Below are 19,899 nucleotides of genomic sequence, written 5' to 3'. Positions count from 1 at the left end.
GTCTCCCCGGGGGCTGACCTCTCCAGAGGAAGTTATCGGGCACTTGTCACAATTGCGACCAGAGAGTGGGAGGTTTTTCCAGGTGCCCTATTTCCTGCCAGAGTATCAACAGCTTCAGAGGGCTTACATCAGCAGAAACGGTGAAAAGTCAGGCCAGCCCAAACCAACCACCAGTGTTCAATGTGGATCTAGTTTTAATAAAATCCCTATCAAGTCGTCTGATAAACGGCAGATCCAACCTGGAGCTACGAGGTAAGTTTAGGTTCTGCAGGACCAGCTGGTAAAATGGCACAGTTATCGACCAAATTTCACATCAAGGTCCAGAGTCGATGAAGGTGGTTGTCTGGGGCTGGGGAGTGTACTGTTTGGTGGGGAAATGGAGAGTAGCGGCTAAAGGGTAGAGTTTTCTTTTGGGGGGAAACCAAGTGTTTTAGAATTAGATTATACTGATTGCTTCACAACTCTGAATTGTATCTTAATAAAACTGTTCAACAAACAAACTTGGTGGTCTGCCAATTGAGACTTTAGTCTAGCTCAGCTTATTCACTGGTATACGTTAAAAACATTAATGGAGAAAAGACAGGTTCTCTGATCTCTAGAAGTCCTCTAAGATGCAACGTGGTGTGATAATAGAGGCACAAAAAGAGAAGGAATGATAAAGGGTAAGATGGGCTGGGAGGTGCTACTTGAGCTGAGAAAACTGGTTAATGTAGGTTCAAGGCATATGAAAGAACATGGCACAGAAGCACAGAGACGGCAAGTACTGTGATAAAGATTCTCCAAGTAGATCAGTATGGGTGGAGATTAGGATGTTTGGGGGAATAGGGAGGCTGGAAAGATAGACAGGGCTCAGTAACCATGCATCTGGAGCAACTTGGAGAGATGAGAAAAGCAAGCAATTCTCCTCCTCCCAAACTCACTGCCAGGGCAATTCTGCTTCTTCTTTGAAAAGGGGATGGGCTGTGTAGCTTAAAACCACAGTGAGATATTGTCTCACATCCATTAGAATGCCTAATATTAAAAACACACAAGTGTTTGTGAGATATGGAGAAATTAGAATCCTTGTGCACTGATGGTAGGATTGTAAAATGTTGCAAGTGCTACAGAAAATAGTATGGAGTTTCCTCAGTTAAAAATAGAACTACCATATATCCAACAATTCACTTCTGGATATATATATGTATGAACGAATGAAATCACTATCTTGAAGAGATAGTTGCGTCTCCGTGTTCATTGCCATATTATTCACAATACCAAGACATGCAAACAACCTTAGTGTCTATCAATAGATGAATGGATAAAGAAAATGTGGAAGGTATACACAATGAAATTCAGCCATAAAGAAAATCCTGCCTTTTTGACAACATGAATGGACCTTGAGGGAATTATGCAAAGTGAAATAGGTCAAACAGAGAAAGACAAATACTGTATGTTCTCACTTATATGTGAAACCTAAAAAAGCCAAACTCACAGAAATAGAGAGTAGAGTGGTAGTTGTCAGGGGCTGAGAGAAATGGAGAGATGTTGGTCAAAGGGTACAAACTTCCAGCTTTAAGATGAATGACTTCTGGGGATTGAATGTACATAATGTGACTATAACTAACAGTACTGTATTATATACTTGAAAGTGAAGAGAATCGATCTTCTGTTATCAGCACACAGAGACACACAAATGGTAATTATGTGAGGAAACGGAAGTGTTACCTAACTTTATTGTGATAATTCCATAATAGATATATATATATGTATTAAAACACATTATAAACCTTAAATTTACGTGTTATCTTTATATATAAAAGGCTAATATGCGAAGTGTCCCCTCAGGAGTTTGACCGGGAGACCGGGAGTTCAATCACTTGCTATGACATGCGCTGACCACCAGGGGGTGGCGTGGAATGAAGGAAAGCCCCAGTTGGCAGCAGGAAGGTCTCTATCATCCCTGATCGCCGGCCAGGCCTAGGGATCCTACCTGTGCATGAATTTAGTGCACCGGGCCTCTAGTGTATCAATATCTCAATAAAGCCAGGGGGAAATCAGAGTGTAGTGTATGGCTTATATCATGTGTAAAACTAAAACAAGTAACAACAGAAGGACACAACAACAGAAGGGTTGGGCAAAAGTAGGTTTATAGTTGTTTGTATGGAAAATAATACAGTAATTAATAAATAATAATACAGGAATAAACTGTGTTTTGTGTACTCACAACTGAAAGCCTACTTTTGCCCCACCGATATTATAAAATTCTTATGCCACATATAATGTGCCTACTATTACTTGAAGGTAGACTCTGATGAGTTAAAGATGTATACTATAAACTTTAAAGTAATCACTAAAATAACAAAACAAAGACATAGTTAATAAGTCAACAAAGGAGATAATGGAATAACAAAAAGTACTGGATTAATCTAAAAGAATGCAGAATAAGAGGAAAAGAGAAACAAAGAATAAATGCAAAATAAATAGTAAGATGATGAAAGTAAACCTAAAATGTTAATAACATTAAAAGTTAATGATCTTGGCTGGAAGAGGCCAATGGGGGAGAAAGGGGGACATTTATTGTAATACTTTCAACAATAAAGAATTATTTTTAAAAAAGTTAATGATCTAAACACCCAATATACAGCCTTTGTAAGATAAAAAACATTTATCAAAATTGAATACCCATTCATGATTAAATAAAAAATCTCCCAGCAAGCTAGGACAAGAAAGGAACTTCCTTAACCTAATACAGGACAAGTTAGAAAGCTGAGGAAAAACTGTTTGGGACAAGGTAAGGATGTCCACTCTCATCAGTTCTAGTCAACATTACCTGGGCAATAAAGGCACAAAAAAGGATGAGTTGACATATAAATTGTAAAAAAAGTAAAAATCTTCTTTATTTGCAGATGACATGATTGTGTTCACAGAAAACCCAAGCAGTCTACAAAAACAAACCTTGCTAGAACTAATGAATGAATTTTAGCAAGATTACAGGAAAAACAGGGCCAATATACAAAATCAATTGCATTGCTATATGCTAGTAACAAACAATTGAGATTTTATACCTAAAAATACAGTACCACCATGGCCGGTTTGATCAGTGGATAGAGCATCGGACTGTGAACTGAAGGGTCCCGGGTTTGATTCCATGCCCGGTTGTGGGCTCGGTCCCCAGTGGGGGGCATGCAGGAGGCAGCCAATTTGTGATTCTCATCATTGATGTTTCTGTCTTTCCCTCACCCTTCCTATCTGAAATCAACAAAAATATATTTAAAAAAATAAAAATAAAAATACAATCTCTCTATATAAAACCCTAATATGCAAGTAGACTGAAAGGTGGAACAACCAAACAACTGGTTGCTATGATGTGTGCTGACCACCAGGGGGCACGCACGAAACATGGTGGAAGTCGACAGCAGGCGATAGAGTGTGGAACTGGCAGGCATCGGCCATGGCGGGATGGTGGAGCAGGTGAGTGGGGGCACCAGACAAAGGCAGGGCGCCAGTCACTGTCATTGGGGCAAGCCTCTGGTGGTTACTGAAAATTCTTTGCTCCCATGCACCATGGTCCGGCTTGGCACTCGCACCTGCTGCCGACACCGGCCCCGCTTGCACCCGCTGCCAGCGCTGGAGCCACTGCTGGCACCCGACGCCGGCCCCAGTCGCTCAGTGCCATCAGCGGGTGCAAGTGGCGGCTGCCTGCCTTGATCGCCCCTCAGGTCTTCTCCACCTCCCCCTGCTCCTGAGGGGTGATCAGGGCAGCAGCTGCTGCTCTCACCCCCTGATGGCGCTGGCCCCTCACACCCGCTACTGGCACTGACCCCAATCTCTCCACGCTGTCAGCGGGTGCAAGCAGGGCTGGTGCCGTCAGCACGTGGGAGTGGGGCGGCAGGAGTGGGGCTGCCGGCAGACAGGAGACTGGGGGCCATGGCGGGAGGGGCTGGGCAGGGGCGTGGAGGATGGGCCAAGACCCACCCCTGTGCCCACTGCAGCCTCGGGGCTCACAGTTCCTTTCAAGGTGCACGAATTCATGCGCTGCACCCCTAGTACCAATTAAAAATAACAAATAACAAAAAAAAATAACAAATACTTAGAGATAATTTTAATAAAATATGTACAAGACTTCTACATTAAAATATTACACTAAATCTGCAAAACATTTTTGACTGAAATTAAAGATGTAGCCTGACCGGTTTGGCTCAGCGGATAGAGCATCGGCCTGCGGACTGAAGGGTCCCAGGTTCGATTCCGGTCAAGGGCATGTGCCTTGGTTGCGGGCACATCCCCAGTGTGGGGTGTGCTGGAGGCAGCTGATCAATGTTTCTCCCTCATCGATGTTTCTAACTCTCTGTCCCTCTCCCTTCCTCTCTGTAAAAATCAATAAAATATATATATATTTTTTTTTTAAAAAAAGATCTAAATAAGAGGACCAGAGTGAACATTCAATATTGTTAAGGTAGCCATTATCCTCATATTGACCTATCGATTCAGTAGGGTCCTAATGAAAAGTCCCATTTGTTTGTGTGTTTTTTAGAAATTAACAAGCTGATTTAAAATTTACATGGCTATGCAGAGAACCCAGAATAGCCAAATCAATTTTGACAAAAGTAATAACAATAGCCCTGGTGGGTGGCTCAGTTGACTGGAGCATTGTCCCATACATCAAAAGGTTGTGGGTTTGATTCCTGGTCCGGACACATACCTAGGTTTCAGGTTGGATCCCATTGGGGCACATGTGGGGGGGGTAACTAATTGATGTTTCCCTCTCACATCAATGTCTCTCTCCCCTCCCCCCCCTCACCTTCCTCTCTCTGTAAAAATCAATAAAAGCATACCCTCGGTGAGGATTAAAAAAATAACAATAATAAAGTTGGAGAACTTACACTACCAGACTTCAAGGCATCAGTAAAAATCATAGTAATCAAGACAGTATGTTGTTGACAAACACAGACATGCAGCTCAATCGAACAGAATAGAGAATTCAGAAAAAGACTAATACATATGTGGTCAACTGATGTTCTATATTGGCAGCATTGTAATGCAATGGGGAAGATGCAACAGTGGGTGTATTGGTTATCTATTACTGCATAACACATTACCCCACAGCTTAGTGCCCTAAATCAATACAAATTTCTTATGTTAGAGTCAGGAATTTGGGAGTGGCTTAGATAGGTGGTTCTGGCTCAGGATTTCATGAGGTGGCAGTCAAGACATCAGTGAGGGCTCCAGTCACTAATAAAGACTCAACTAAAGCTGTAGGATCTGCTTCCAAGATAGTTCACTTACATGGTTATTTGGAAGAAGCCCCAGTTCCTTGCCAGTTATTGGCAGAAGGCCTCAGTTCCTCATCATGTAGATCTACATAAGTCTGCTTAAGTGTGTCCCCACCACATGGCAGTTGGCTTCCCCCAGAGGGAGTAATCCAAGGAAGAGAGAGCAAGGGGGAACCCCAGTGCCTTTTATGCCTTAATCTTGGGTCAGGCACCATCATTCATATTTTGTTCATTAAAATTAAGTCATTAAATACAGCCCACACCTAAAAGGAGAGGAATTTTTTGAAGAGAGAGTGTCAAAGAATTTATGGACATATTATAAAATGCCTACACTACGTATCCATATGGAACAAAATGAATCTCAACCCCTATGTCACACGATACACAAAAATTATCTCAAAATGGGTCAGAGCACTAAAAGGTAAAACTATAAAACTTCTCGAAGGAAACGGGATAATCTCTGTAATCTTGGGAAAGGCAGATTTCTTAGTACACAAAAGCACTATTTAAAAAATCCAATGTTATATACATATAGCAGTATGTATAAATGTCAAAAACAATGTTGAGTAGAAAAAGGAAAGTGGTATAATAATATAAGCAAAGTTAAAGAATAATATACCTAAAATGGGTATTATTATATTAAGTATAAATGTGTGCAGGGGAAAACTTCAGCATTGTGTTATCTGAAGAGAAAGAGAAAGAGGGAAATGGCATCCAGGTGGGGTACATAACGAGATTTTAATTGTATCTATAATGTGCTGTTATTTTTAAAGGTCTGAAACATGGCAAAATATAAACATTTGGTAAATCTGGGTGATAAATACATGAAGTGTTCATTATATTATTCTCTGTACATTCTGAGGTTTGAAATACTTCATGATAAAAACATTTTTAAAGGAATGGGGTCAGCAAACTATGACCTGCAAGCGTTTCTGTATATAACGTTTCACTGGAACACACACACACTAGATTATGTCTTGTCCCTGACTGCTTTCCTACCACAACAGCAGTCACTAGTTTTGATAGAGGCCATATGGCCTCTAAGCTGAAGATATTTTCTACCTATCCCTGATTTATATAATCTACAGTATTTGGCTTAATGTCTTAAACATAGAAAGCTTTCAAGAAATGTGCTAAGTGCTCATAAACAGTGCATGTTGGTTATTTTGTTTAGTAAGTATTAATTGAGCACCTACTAAATGCCAGGTAATGTAGGTACTGATTATATATAGTCAAGAAGACAGAGCTGGGCCCTAGCCAGTTTGGCTCAGTGGATAGAGTATAGACCAAGGACTGAAGGGTGTCAGGTTCAGTTTTGGTCAAGGACACATGCTTGATCCCCAGCCCTGGTTGGGAGGCAACCAATCTATGTGTCTCACATTGATGCTTCTCTGCCTCTCTCTGTCTCCCCCTTCCTTCCACTCTGTCTAAAAATCAATGGAAAAATATCCTCGGTGAGGTTTAAGAAAAAATATATAAAATAAATAAATAGATAGATGATAGATAGATAGATAGATAGATAGATAGATAGATAGATAGATAGATAGATAGTAGAGGACAGACAGAGCCTGGCCCAGCACTTTAATATTCTTTGTCCCTGGGATCCAGGTTGCCTCAGGACTTTATTGTGCTGCTTCCCACTAGAGGGCAGCCTGAAGCTTGCCCATAATGGTGTAGTAATACTATCAGGAAAGAACTGTCATGAAGGACAAAATACCAAACTACCTAAGGTTTGTATTTATTCTTTCAAGATTGTTAAGAAAATTATAAAATGGGTCAAGTTTATCTTTAGAACCCCTAGCTTCCTATTTCTTCACCTTTTCTACCCTTTTCCCTGCAAAGGTGGAGTGATATATTTACACCTGTAAGTAAAAAATTTGGGGAAACAGGCAAGTGAATCTCTAATCCAGGGGTCCTCAAACTTTTTAAACAGGGGGCCAGTTCACTGTCCCTCAGACCGTTGGAGGGCCAGACTATAGTTTTTAAAAAAACTATGAACAAATTCCCATGCACACTGCACATACCTTATTTTGAAGTAAAAAAACAAAACGGGAACAAATACAATATTTGTATTTGCATGTGGCCCGCGGGCCGTAGTTTGAGGATGCCTGCTCTAATCAATAGATCAGTCAGGGTGAGGAGGGAGAGGCGGTTCCTGGGGATGGAGGGAACAGAACTGTAGGCCAGGAGCAAACTGGGAAGCAGAAACACACAGATACCAAATTGGGTGTCTATCGTATTAAAAGAAGAAAAGAAATATATACCTTCTATTTATTAATTCACTATTATTGTGCACCCAGTACCTACTTTGTGCCACACAGGATACAGAAATGAGCACTGCAGACACTGTACCAGCTCTCAAGGAGCATACAGTTTACCAGAGAAGCCAGACATTAAACAAATAGAAACGTGCTGAAAGTACTGGAGTAGTAAAGACTGTTTCAGTTACTAATAGCAAAAGAAACCAAGTGTAGTGGCATAAAACGTATTATTATCCTCAGGGATTCTATATTAGGAGAACCAAGATGGTGGTGTAGGTAACCGCCTATACTCGCCATCTCCCACAACCATATCAAAATTACACCTAAAATACAGAACCACCATCATTCGGAAAGGCTTGGAATCTGGCTGAATGGAGGTTGTACAACTAGAGAAGTAAAGAAAATAGCACATTGAGACTGGTAGGAGGGGTGGGAGTGCAGAATGGGCTGGGCTGGCATCCATGTGCTGTGTTTTTTTTGTTTTAAATATATTTTTATTGATTTCAGAGAGAAAGGGAGAGGGAGAGAGAGAGAGAGAAACATAGATGAAAAAGAAGCATTGTTTGGCTGCCTTTTGCACACCCCCTACTGGGGATCATGCCCACAACCAGGGCATGTGCCCTTGACTGGAATCAAAACCAGGACCCTTCAATCCATAGGCCAATGCTCTATCCATTGAGCCAAACCAGCTAAGGATTTTTTTTTTTTTTTAAATCAGGAGGGATATCTCCAAGGCCTTCCATGAGAAGCAGGAGGTCCCAGCCATATACCAGCCCCCTAGCCCATGGTTCCAGAGCTGGGAAGAGAAGTCCCTGTAACTTTGGGCTGTAAAAACCAGCAGGGATTGTGGCTAAGTGACACGGAGGCTGCTGGATTACCATGTGTTCCTCTTAAAGGGACAGTGCATGAACTTACAGTCTCCATTTGAGCTCCAGTGCTGGGCAGCGGCTTTGGGGGAATCCAGGGACATGTAGGAAAGAACTGGACTGTCTGGCATGGGGCAGAAACTCAGGGGTGGCTTTCTCCAAGACAGGGGTACACCAGGGGTTATTGTTCCTGTGCTGGGACCTCTCCCATCACAGAGCTGACTGGCAGCCATATCTGAGTGTCCATCAGCATGGCCCCCACTGTTGGCTCTGCCCTGGTGATTCCGAGACCCCACCCCATCCAATTTGCAGCCCCCCCTAAGTAGTTTGTAGCTGGTTTTCCATATGAATGGCCTGAGCTGGCTCAGGTTTCAGACTTTGCTAAAATCTCTTAAACAAATAGCAGCTGGAGTCAACATGCCCCAAACCTATCAATAAAAGTCCCAAGACCCAGCACTAGCACCAGCCTGCCTTGCTACACAGCTGGGCCTTGCTTGCCTGGGCACTTCTTAGCCCAATACAAGTAGCAGCCATCTGAAGATCTCTCTGTAGCTCCTGCTGGGTGGCCCCTGGCAGTGGCTGACTTTGCAACTCCTAGACGACTCCAGAGCCAGTGCACAGCTTCAGACCATACCAGATTACAATTACAACTCTACCCATCCGCAAGTGACACACTCAAGAGGCAGACTCAGTGAGCACCAAAGCCCCACTGAAGCAAGTCCTACTTCATAGGGGTGTCTCCTGCACAGCAGTTCTTCCATTTGTAAACACAGCTGGACCTTACAGCCAATTGGACTGAAGGTAATTTCCTCCTTGTGACACCAACAGCAAGCAAGGCTCAACTACAACAAGATTATGCATGCAGCCCACACAGGGGTGCACCTAGAGTGCCCAGCTCGGAGACTGGGGAGTATCAGCCACTGGGCCCTACAGGACACCTACTACACAAAGTCACTCTACCAATTCCAGGAAACATAGCAGCTCTACCTAATACTTAGAAACAAACACAGGGAAGTAGCCAAAATGTGGAGACAAAGAAACATGTCACAAATGAAAGAAATAGAAGCAAGCAAACTACTGGATACAGAGTTCAAAACAATGGTTATAAGATTACTTGAGGAACTTAATGAAAGCTTCAGGGGACTTAATGAGAGCTTCAAGGGAATTAATGAGAGCATCAAGGGACTTAGTGAGACTTTCAAGGATCTTAGTGAGAATGTCAAAGACATGAAAAAGGACTCGTCAGAAATTAAGCATATACTAACTGAAATAAAGAATAATTTATAGGATTCAACAGTAGAGTAGAGGATTCCAAGAATCAAATAAACGATTTGGAATATAAGGAAGCAGAAAACACCCAATTAGCAGAGCAAAGAGAAAAAAGAATCCAAAAATACGAAGATAGTGTAAAGAGCCTCTGGGACAACTTCAAGCATACCAACATTCACATCATGGGGGTGCCAGGAGGAGGAGAGAGAAAGCAAGAAAACCTATTTGAAGAAATAATGACAGAAAACTTCCCCTACTGGGGAAAGAAATAGATTTACAAGTCCAGGAAGTGCAGAAAGTCCCAAGCAAGAGGAACCCAAAGAGGCCCACACCAAGACACATCATAATTAAAATGCCAAGAATTAAAGACAAAGAGTGAATCTTAAGAGCAGCAAGAGAAAAGCACTTAGTTACCTACAAAGAAGCACCCTGTCTGGTGATTTGTCAACAGACACTTTGCATGCCAGAGGGAGTGGCAAGAAATACTCAAAGTGATGAATAGTAAGGACCTACAACCAAGATTACTCTACCCAGCAAAGCTATTCTTTAGAATTGAAGGTTAGATAAAGAGCTTCACAGACAAGAAAAAGCTAGAGTTCATCACCACCAAACCAGGATTATGTGAAATGTTGAAGAGTATTCTTTAAGAAGAGGAATGAGGAAGAGGAGGAGGAGAAGAAAGATAAAAAATATGAACAATAAAATGGCAATAAATACATATCAACAATTGAAACTAGAAATCAAAATGAATGACAATCTAATGAACAAAACAAACTGATGAATACAATAGAATCAGAGGCATGTGAACATGGGACAGACTGACAAATCTCAGAGGGAAGGAGGGGGGAGGGCGGGAAGAGACTAACCAAAGGTCTTATGTGCATGTATGCATTACCTATGGACACAGACAACAGGGTGGTGAAGGCCTGGGGTGGGGTGGGTTCTGGGTGGAGGGGGGCAGTGGGGGAAAAAAGAGGTACATCTGTAATACCCTCAACAATAAAGATTTTAAAAATAAATAAAAATATTAACAAACATTTAAAATAATAAAAACTATATTAAATGTAAATTATTTATACAGGCCAATTAAAAAACAGATATTGTCAGAATATATATTTTAAAAAGCATGACTTAGAGAGATGTCACACGAAATGGCAGAGTAGGAAACTAGGAGTTGGTCCCATCATCAAAGCCACCACTGAGCAGGGAAAAGTGATTGAAATAAATTATTTTGGAACTCTGGAGCATGACCAGACATTTTTAACAACCAGAGGAATCCTTATAAGAATGAAGGGAGCCCTGGTCAGTGTTGCTAAGTGGTTAGAGTGTCGGCCTATGCACCAAAAGGTCATGGGTTTGATTTCTTGTAAAGGACTTGTACCTAAAGGGTTGCAGGTTTGATCCCTGGACCCTATCGGGGCACATGTGGGAGATGTGGGAGGCAGCCAATCAATGTGTCTCTCTCACATCAATGTTTCTGTTCCTCTCTCCCCTCCCCCTCCCACTCCTCCACCCCTCCCCTTTTCTCCCTCCCCCTTCCCTCTCCCTCCTCTCCCTCTCCCTCCCTGCCTTCCACTCTAAACATCAATGGGGAGAACATATCCTCAGGTGAGCATTAACAAAACAAAACAAAAAAAGAATAAAGACTGAAGGGCGAGATTGTTGCTCTTTCACTAGTAAGCAGCATGTACAACCAGACAATATCTGTCCCCATTTCTTAGACATGTGGCGCCTGTGTGAATATCAGCCTGCGTTCCTGAAGAAGCTGGCTGAGGCCATTGCAGGCAGCAGAAACCCTGTCCTCCAAATTTGGGGTCACATATTTTGGTCAGTCTTAAGGATCCTTGAGGACCAGCACAGATGCTTGCCTTGCCTCTCATCAGCATTGGCTTCCTGAGGAGGAATCGATCAGATTTACAGAAACAGTGACTTTTCAAAAACAAGGAATACACTTTGCCACCGCCACTAGGAGAGACGGACGGGCCTCCACTAGCTGATTCCTGCGTCCTCTGGAGGCCCGTGTGGCAGAATCTGTCACCAGAAAAGGAGTAGAAGATTTACCAGTTCTAGATTACCAAGCAGTTTCACACATAAACCCTCTAGCACAGTGGTTCTCAACCTTCCTAATTATCGACCCTTTAATACAGTTACTCATGTTGTGGTGACCCCCAACCATAAAATTATTTTCGTTGCTACTTCATAACTAATTTTGCTACTGTGATGAATTGTAATGTAAATATCTGATATGCAGGATGTATTTTCTTTGTTACAAAGTGAACATAATTAAAGCATAGTGATTAATCACAAAAGCAATATGTAATTATATATGTGTTTTCCAATGGTCTTAGGCGACCCCTGTGAAAGGGTCGTTCGACCCCCAAAGGAGTCGCGACCCGCAGGTTGAGAAACGCTGCTCTAGCAAGTTTAAAAATAATTCCGCCCAACTCAGAGGAAGTAGAATTGCTACTGTTGCACAAAGATGTCTAGTAATGAAATCCACGTGCAGGAAAGTATCCTGTCTGACACATCCTATAATGAAGAACAACAAAAACCAATTCTGAATGTCCTGAATTACGGCCAGATCATCCACAAAGCTATTCAAAACCTGGATAAGAACTTTGAAGTCATTAATGGAAAGGTTTCAAAAATATACTACTTTCATGCTAAATCAATGTGGCAAAACCACCCACTTGGATATGCATACAAAAATTATAATTACCTGCTTTCTAGAAAGATCAAATTGCAGAAAGTGAAGAGGGAGCCTTTTCCCTCTTCATTGTCTTACCCTGAAAGTGAGAGCCCAACGATGCCAGTAGAAAGGCCAGAAAATGATTCCCAGAGCAACCCTGTCGGAGCATCTTACCAGACAGAGGATTCCCAGGACGGGAGCAGGAGCCTTGTCTCAACCAGAGACCCATGATTCGTTCCATCTTCACACTCACATCAGTCATCTGACAGAGCCAATGATCCAGTGCAGGGCTCCTCTTCCATGCCTTGCTTTGCCAGCCCAGGGGCTTGCAGCAACAGTAGTACCTTCTCAGTTGCCCGAGCTTCCACATCAGCACCTGAAGCCATGCTGGGCCAAGACAGAGCCAGTGTAGCATGCACCTGAGATGATGGCTTACTCAACTTTGCTGGAAAATAAGAACCCCAGCTATATGACCTCATCTCTGCACCCTGGCTGGCTTTACTACAAGTTCATCCGTTGGTACTGACCAGGGTTTGCTAACACAAAACTTCTCTGATGACCCTTCAACTTGATCTGTAGAGGAAGTGATCCTGTTTCTGAAACATGGATCCTGAGACATTAATCCCCCTCATGGACCTCTTCAGGCAACATGACATTTGATGGTAAAGCTCTGCTACTACTCAAGAAAGGAGTGACATTATGATGAAGTTATGGGGCTTAAGCCAGGGACGGCTCTGAAGTTGTGCCACTACATCAGAAAGCTTAAAGGAGAAAAATATGTTGACATTTGAAAAATATTTGTGTAGATGTATTTTTTAAAAATATATTTTTATTGATTTCACAGAGGAAGGGAGAGGGAGATAGAAACATCAATGACGAGAGAGAATCATTGATCAGCTGCCTTCTGCACACCCCTTACTGGGATCGAGCCCAACACCAGGGCATGTGCCCTTGACTGGAATCGAACTGAGCCAAACTGGCTAGGGAAACATTTGTGTAGATTTAGATAGGACTTAATTCTGGGGAGACCAATGACAATTTGTTGTAAAATCACTTTGCTGCCCTTAGAAATGCTTGTGTTGTAGAAGGTTCCTCTAAAAATATGTTATATCCAGAATTGCAGAACTACATCACAGTCCAGTCTACTTCTTTAGACACTATTTCACATGTTAACATTAGCACATTCAAACTGGCAGCCTGTTTTTTGTTGCTGTCATTGTATAGTTTACAAATGTACTTCATGGAAACACCTTTGATTTCGGTTAATATTTACACGTACAACCAAAACAGCTAGATACCAAAGAGAAAGTATCAGGGACGGACAAGTTCTCTAATAAAATCCATGAGAAGTTTTCCTTAGAAGAGACTTTAAAGATACAATTATAGATATCATCTTTCTCAAATATTTTATGTCTGTTACTGTAGTGTTCTATTCTTGTTCTACCAGTTTCCTGAAATGGAATAATCATATAAATTATTTTCCTTTTTATTATTTCTTTGAATGCTGTATTTGTCCCTATTTAAAGAAAAAAAGCAACCTTATAAGCTTTTATGAAGTGTTCTTACCAGTTTTTTGATAAATTATAAAATAGATAGAATGGTTGTTTTATGCAATAGGTTTTATATTACAAGGTTGGTTTGGGTGGAGTCTAGTTATAATCTTTTACATTAAATACCTATTATTTAAATTTTTAAAAATATTTTGCCTAAGATCAGATATTTAACTAGCCATTTATAGCTCACATCTCTCTTTGAAGATGCCTATATCCAAAATTTTAAAAGATGTATATTCTATTTTGTGTTTATTCCTCATATACTATTTCATATTTATATTTTACTCTATATCTAAGGTATATACACAAGTAAATCTTTTCCTTTTTGAATTAAAAATGGCATGTTGCACTTCTACAGAGGTGAAGATTAAACCTACATATAGTGAGAAGTTTTTATTCTAAAATTTACCATCATTAGTACCTCTCAGCTCACTCTTCAGGGTTTTCCTACAGGAAAATTCTCTCTCCTTTGTAATATTTCTAGTTAATTTTCTTGCTGAGCCATTTATTCTACTAAACTTTGGAAGGTATGTTAGTTCTGAGTTGTCATTTTGGACTTTATTTTAAAAGTCAGAACTTTCAAGCAATACATATTATTATTTTGTTATTTATTCCATTGTTATATTATACTAGAGGCCAGGTGCACGAAATTCATTTACTGGATGGGGGGGTTCCTCAGCTGGGCCTGCGCCCTCTCGCAGTCTAGGACCCCTCATTCCTTCCCGCCCACCTGCTTGCTCCTTACCACTTGGCTCACTGCTCCTTAGTGCTGCCCTGGAGGTGGGAGAGGCTTCTGCCACCGACGCTGCACTCCCCAGCCGCGAGCCTGGCTTCTGGCTGAGTGGCGCTCCCCCTGTGGGAGTGCACTGACCACCAGGGGGCAGCTACTGAGTTGAGTGTCTGCCCCTGGTGGTCAGTGCACATCATAGTGACTGGTCGTTCTGGTCATTTTGCCATAACGGTGGCTTAGGCTTTCATTATATAGATGACATTTGTTGTAATGTTTATAAGCTATGAGAACTGGTGCTAGTTATATTGGTGATCTGTTGTAAATGCCAATAAAATGCTCACCAGGGGTCAAATGTATATTTTCTTTTTAGAAAACTAAGTTTCCTTTATAAACAAATGCAACTATTTATTGGGCATATGTAATCCAAAGAGCGGTTTTATCTGTGTTATTCCTTTTGTGTTATAAACAAGATTTTAATTTACACTTTTAATCTCTCAAATTGTGTGAAGATGCTGTGCTCAGTTGAACAGTTCTCAGGTGTTTGTATATTATGTTTTACGGTTCTCAGATTTTAAAATATAGTAAAGTTAAATAACTACAAAAATTTTTAAAAATAAGGAATACGCACTTTGCAAAAATAGTTTGGAAAAGTAATATACAGCTCCGGTGCTTAAAAAGCAAAAATTAGCAATGCCTCCCTGGCCAGGTAGCTCAGTTGGTTAGTGCATTGTCACAATATGCCAAAGTTCTGGGTTCAATCCCTGGTCAGGGCACATACAAGAATCAACCAATGAATTCATAGATAAGCGGAACAACGAATCCATCTCACTCTCTCTCTCAATATCAATTTAAAAAAATAAGCAATCCCAATGACTAAGAATCACATTTCGAGAATTATCACATTATAACACTTGAACTATACAGTTCTCAGCCCTGGTGGTTAGAGTGCCATCCTGATACATCAAGGCTGCAGGTTCAATCTCTGGTCAGGGCACACACAAGAATTAACCAATGAATGCATAAATAAGTGGAAAACAAATTGATGTTTCTCTCTCCCTTCCTCTCACCAAATCAATAAATTAGAAAAAAATTTTTTTAAAGAACATACAGTTCGCAACAACAAATATAAAACATACAGAGAAACAGCATAGTTTGGACTATTCACAGGGAAAAAAAAGTTGACAGGAACCATACCTGAGGAAGCCCAGACATTGGACTTACTAAATAAAAACTTAAAATCAACCCTTAAATATGCTCAATGAGTTCAGTAAACCGTGGATAAAGAACTAAGGAAAATCAGAGAAACAATGGATGAACAAAATGAGAATACCAATAAAAAGAGTTATAGAAAGGAACGAACCAGAAATTCTGGACTGAAAACTACCTGAACATGAAATGAAAAATTCCCTAGAGGGGTTCAACAGCAGATCTGAGAAGTAAAAGGAAAGATCAGCAAACTTGACGACAGGTCCTTTGCAATTATCCAGTCTGAGGAGCAGAAAGGGAGCTAAATGAAGAAATGGAACAGAGAGCCCTGTTAGAGCACTATCTGGATATGCCAACGTTGTGGGTTCCATTCGCCCATTAGGGTACATACAAGAATCAGCCAAAGAATGCATAAGTAAGTGTAACAACAAATTAATATTTCTCTCTCTTTCTAAAAGAAAAAGTAATAACAACAGGAAAGAAATGGAACAGAGGCCGAAGGACCTGTAGAAAGGCAGTAAGAAGGCAAAGGACAGAATGCTAGAGACAGCTTCATAGGGTCTGGCACCTTGTAGAATGTTGGGGCAGAAGAGGTGGTTAAGAGTCAAATCAGACAGTTTCATGCTTTAGTGATTCTGGTAAATTTAATGAGCACACAGAAGGTGAGAGACTGAGAGAGGAAGCATATATTATGACTTCAGATTTAGAGAGTCAGAGGGATACAAAAGGCAGATAACGCTGCCCTGCACAGTCCTAGAGCTCCTAAGTCCTGTTAGAGGAGAGCCGTTAGGAGCCATCTAAACAGCCTTGATAATTGAGCAGATGGTGTAGACCAACATCTGTTAAGAGTGCGAAGAACAAAACCCAGAACAGGGGCGTGTGCTGAGTTGAGGAGTAGAAACCAGGAAGGAAGCAGCAGGCAGAGAGGAGGGGTTGGATGTCACAGAAGGAGTGGCATCTTGGGACCCACGCATACAAGAGCACCGGAACCAACGAAGGCGAAGAATGAACTACTGGAGCTACGCTAAGCAACAAACACTGCGTCCTTCTCCGCGGGGAACTGTGTTCATCACTGTATCTGAGTTGGAAGAAGCTGGTAACCAGCCCAGAAGTGTCTGGGTGATGGGCGAGGCCTAGGCGGCCTAAGGGCGTGGAAAGCGCTTACCCGACGGCGACTGGGCATCTCCAGACTGTGGCCTGGCCACGGCCCAGCAACCAGGCAGTTCCAGCAGCTGCGGCCCCGCAAGGCCCCAATGTGAGCCGGTCCAGGCCGCGAGGCCGGACCTCCCTGGCCAGCCCGCCAGCCCGCCCGCCCGCAGCAGGTGGAAACCGCGTTGCTCTGATGACGTGCACCTCGCGCAGCCAGCGTCACTGTGGGTGATCCTGCGAGAGAGGCACAGGGGAGCTGGTTGCTGGGCAACGAGGCGAGGCTGCTCCCCGCTGCGGGTGGGACCCAGAGTCTGATCCAGGGTGGGAGGAGCGCATGGTGAGGCTCCGGCCTTCCTCCTTCACCTCAAAGACCTTCACCTCGAAGATCCAGCTTGGTGGCTCCTTTCCACTGGAAGGGCGGGGCGTTTGCTCAGTCCCTGCACCCATGCTCCCAGGGGGAGTGAGCCCCGCACCCCCCCCCCCCGCACCCCCACCTTTGGCTCTTTGACAGCCCAAATCCCACCTAGCTCTGCCCCTTGCAAGTGCAAGGTTTTTCTGGGACACCCCCACCTCCTCAATGAAACACAGCTGGAGATTTCCCGCGGTTAATTGTTCCGTTTTTCTTTCCTTCTTTGTAAGTTACTCAGATCATAGTAGAGACTGCGTGGAAAACGGAACATTTGGACAATCCAAACCCAACAGGCATTACCCCCCTCCCCTCTTGTTCAGGGGTTTCCCCCTCTCACAAGGCCTGGCCCAAACTGAACAGCTAACACCTGCTCTAGACTGAGCCTGAAAGAAAAACCATTTTTGCGGATTTCCAACTCTGAAATTCCTCTCTCCTTCTACAAACTGATTCTGTCACCTCTCTTCCTCCTTCATGTCTTGGGAATAGTTTACATTTGTTCAGATTCTTCTCGGCATCCCTCCTACCAGGAGGTAAAATGTGCCTTTCTTCCGGGGATATACTTCTCACATGAGGGTTTTAGGACCTGCTTCAGGGGAAAGTCAGAAAGTCCTTCCGGTACATGCTGTTTCTCGAATTCCTTCAGCTTAAAATATTCAGCATGCTGGAGTATCAATGTTTTAGGTAGCATGTCCTGAACCCTGTATCCCTAAGAAGTTTCCTAGTCCAGAAACTGAGTTGGTAGATTGTTCCATAACCCATCGACCAGTCTCTCAGGCCTGGGAATAGGTCAGTCCAATAAAATGGCTGTATCTCGTTTCGGGAGGCAGTGTTACAGGTGGGCCCCCCATATGGTGTGAGCAATCAGGCATTGAATAAGAAGCATTTATAAAAAAAAGACGCATTTCTATGGAAACAACAGAAAAACAAAGGCTAATGATTAGAACAAACTATTAATTCGGTTTTTTAGTTCAGAGGGTAAGTTGAGACGATTTCTAGATGTTAGATGGCATGAGGCAGTGTCAGTTCGACAGATTTTCCTAGTGTTTAGTGTGAATGTCTCTGTTGATGTCAACAGGTACATATTCTGGTGAACTTTCTGAGCGACCCACTCAGAAAGGCAGGAAGGGTGTCCATACATGAGCTATTAAGATGATTTCTCTAAAGTTTATATCAAATCATCCAGCTTCGATTTGAAGTGCTTTGGGGAAAGGGCTATTTTAGTTGTTAGTGGTTTTAAGTCAGAAGGGTGGGAGAAAAATTGGAAATGTTAGTTGGGAGAGTTGTAGCCAGATATTGGAGGAAACTAGAATAATTCAGGATCCAGTCCAGTTTATAGGTAGATAATAAAACTTTAAAGACCATGAAGAGGCCTAGAACTTAATATCCACAAGGTTGTACTACAGTTTTCCACTGAAACATATCTTCCTAGTCATTGAAAGGTTTTAAGGAGGCTGAAACCGGTTTGGCTCAGTGGACAGAGCGTCGGCCTGCGGACTGAAAGGTCCCGGGTTCGATTCCGGTCAAGGGCATGTACCTGGGTTGCGGGCACATCCCCGGTGGGGGATGTGCAGGAGGCAGCTGGTCGATGTTTCTCTCTCATCGATGTTTCTGACTCTCTATCTCTCTCCCTTCCTCTCTGTAAAAAATCAATAAAATATATTAAAAAAAAAAAAAAGGTTTTAAGGAGGAGAGGGAGAGTGACAAGATCAGATATAACTTTGGGAATGATTACTCTAGATCAGGGGTGGGCAAACTTTTTGACTCGAGGGCCACAATGGGTTCTTAAACTGGACCGGAGGGCCGGAACAAAAGCACGGATGGAGTGTTTGTGTGAACTAATATAAATTCAAAATAAACATCATTACATAAAAAGGTACGGTCTTTTTTTTTTCAATAGTTTTATTCATTTCAAATTGGCCGGATCCGGCCCGTGGGCCGTAGTTTGCCCACGGCTGCTCTAGATGCAACATGAGAATGGCTTGGCAGGGGCAGAGCTGGGTTAGGTTTAAGATTTAGGAGGCACCCTGGCCTGTGTGGCTCGGTTGGAGCGCCATCGTCTTGGGTTTGATTCCTGGTCAGGGCGTATACCCAGGTTGCAGGTTCAATCCCAGGTTGGGGCACGTGTGGGAGGCAACTGGTCAATGCTTCTCTCTCATGTTGGTGTTTTTCTCTATTCTTTCTGTGCTTTCCAAAATTCAGTGAACATGTCCTCGGATGAGGACCAAAACAAAAATAAAAAACAAGCAAAATAATGAGTTAGGTGGCCACTGAGGCTATTTAGAGGAGAAGTGATAGCTGATGTTATATCACACCCCTGCTTAAAATCCCAAGTATAAAGCCCCAAATCCTTCAAGTGGCGTTCAAGGTCTTCTACAGTTTGGTTCTTACATCGGTCACCCATAACTGATAGGGGCTGTCATCCTTCAATGTGCCGAACTCTTCCACTGCTGTTAGCTTTGCCTGGAGTATATTCTTCACCCCCTGCCGCCTAGCATTTACTTATTCTTCAGGTTCA

This window comes from Myotis myotis, unplaced genomic scaffold (genome assembly GCF_014108235.1).
Source record: "Myotis myotis isolate mMyoMyo1 unplaced genomic scaffold, mMyoMyo1.p scaffold_m19_p_5, whole genome shotgun sequence".
Lineage (NCBI taxonomy): Eukaryota > Metazoa > Chordata > Mammalia > Chiroptera > Vespertilionidae > Myotis > Myotis myotis.
Note: the sequence above shows the minus strand (reverse complement) of the source record.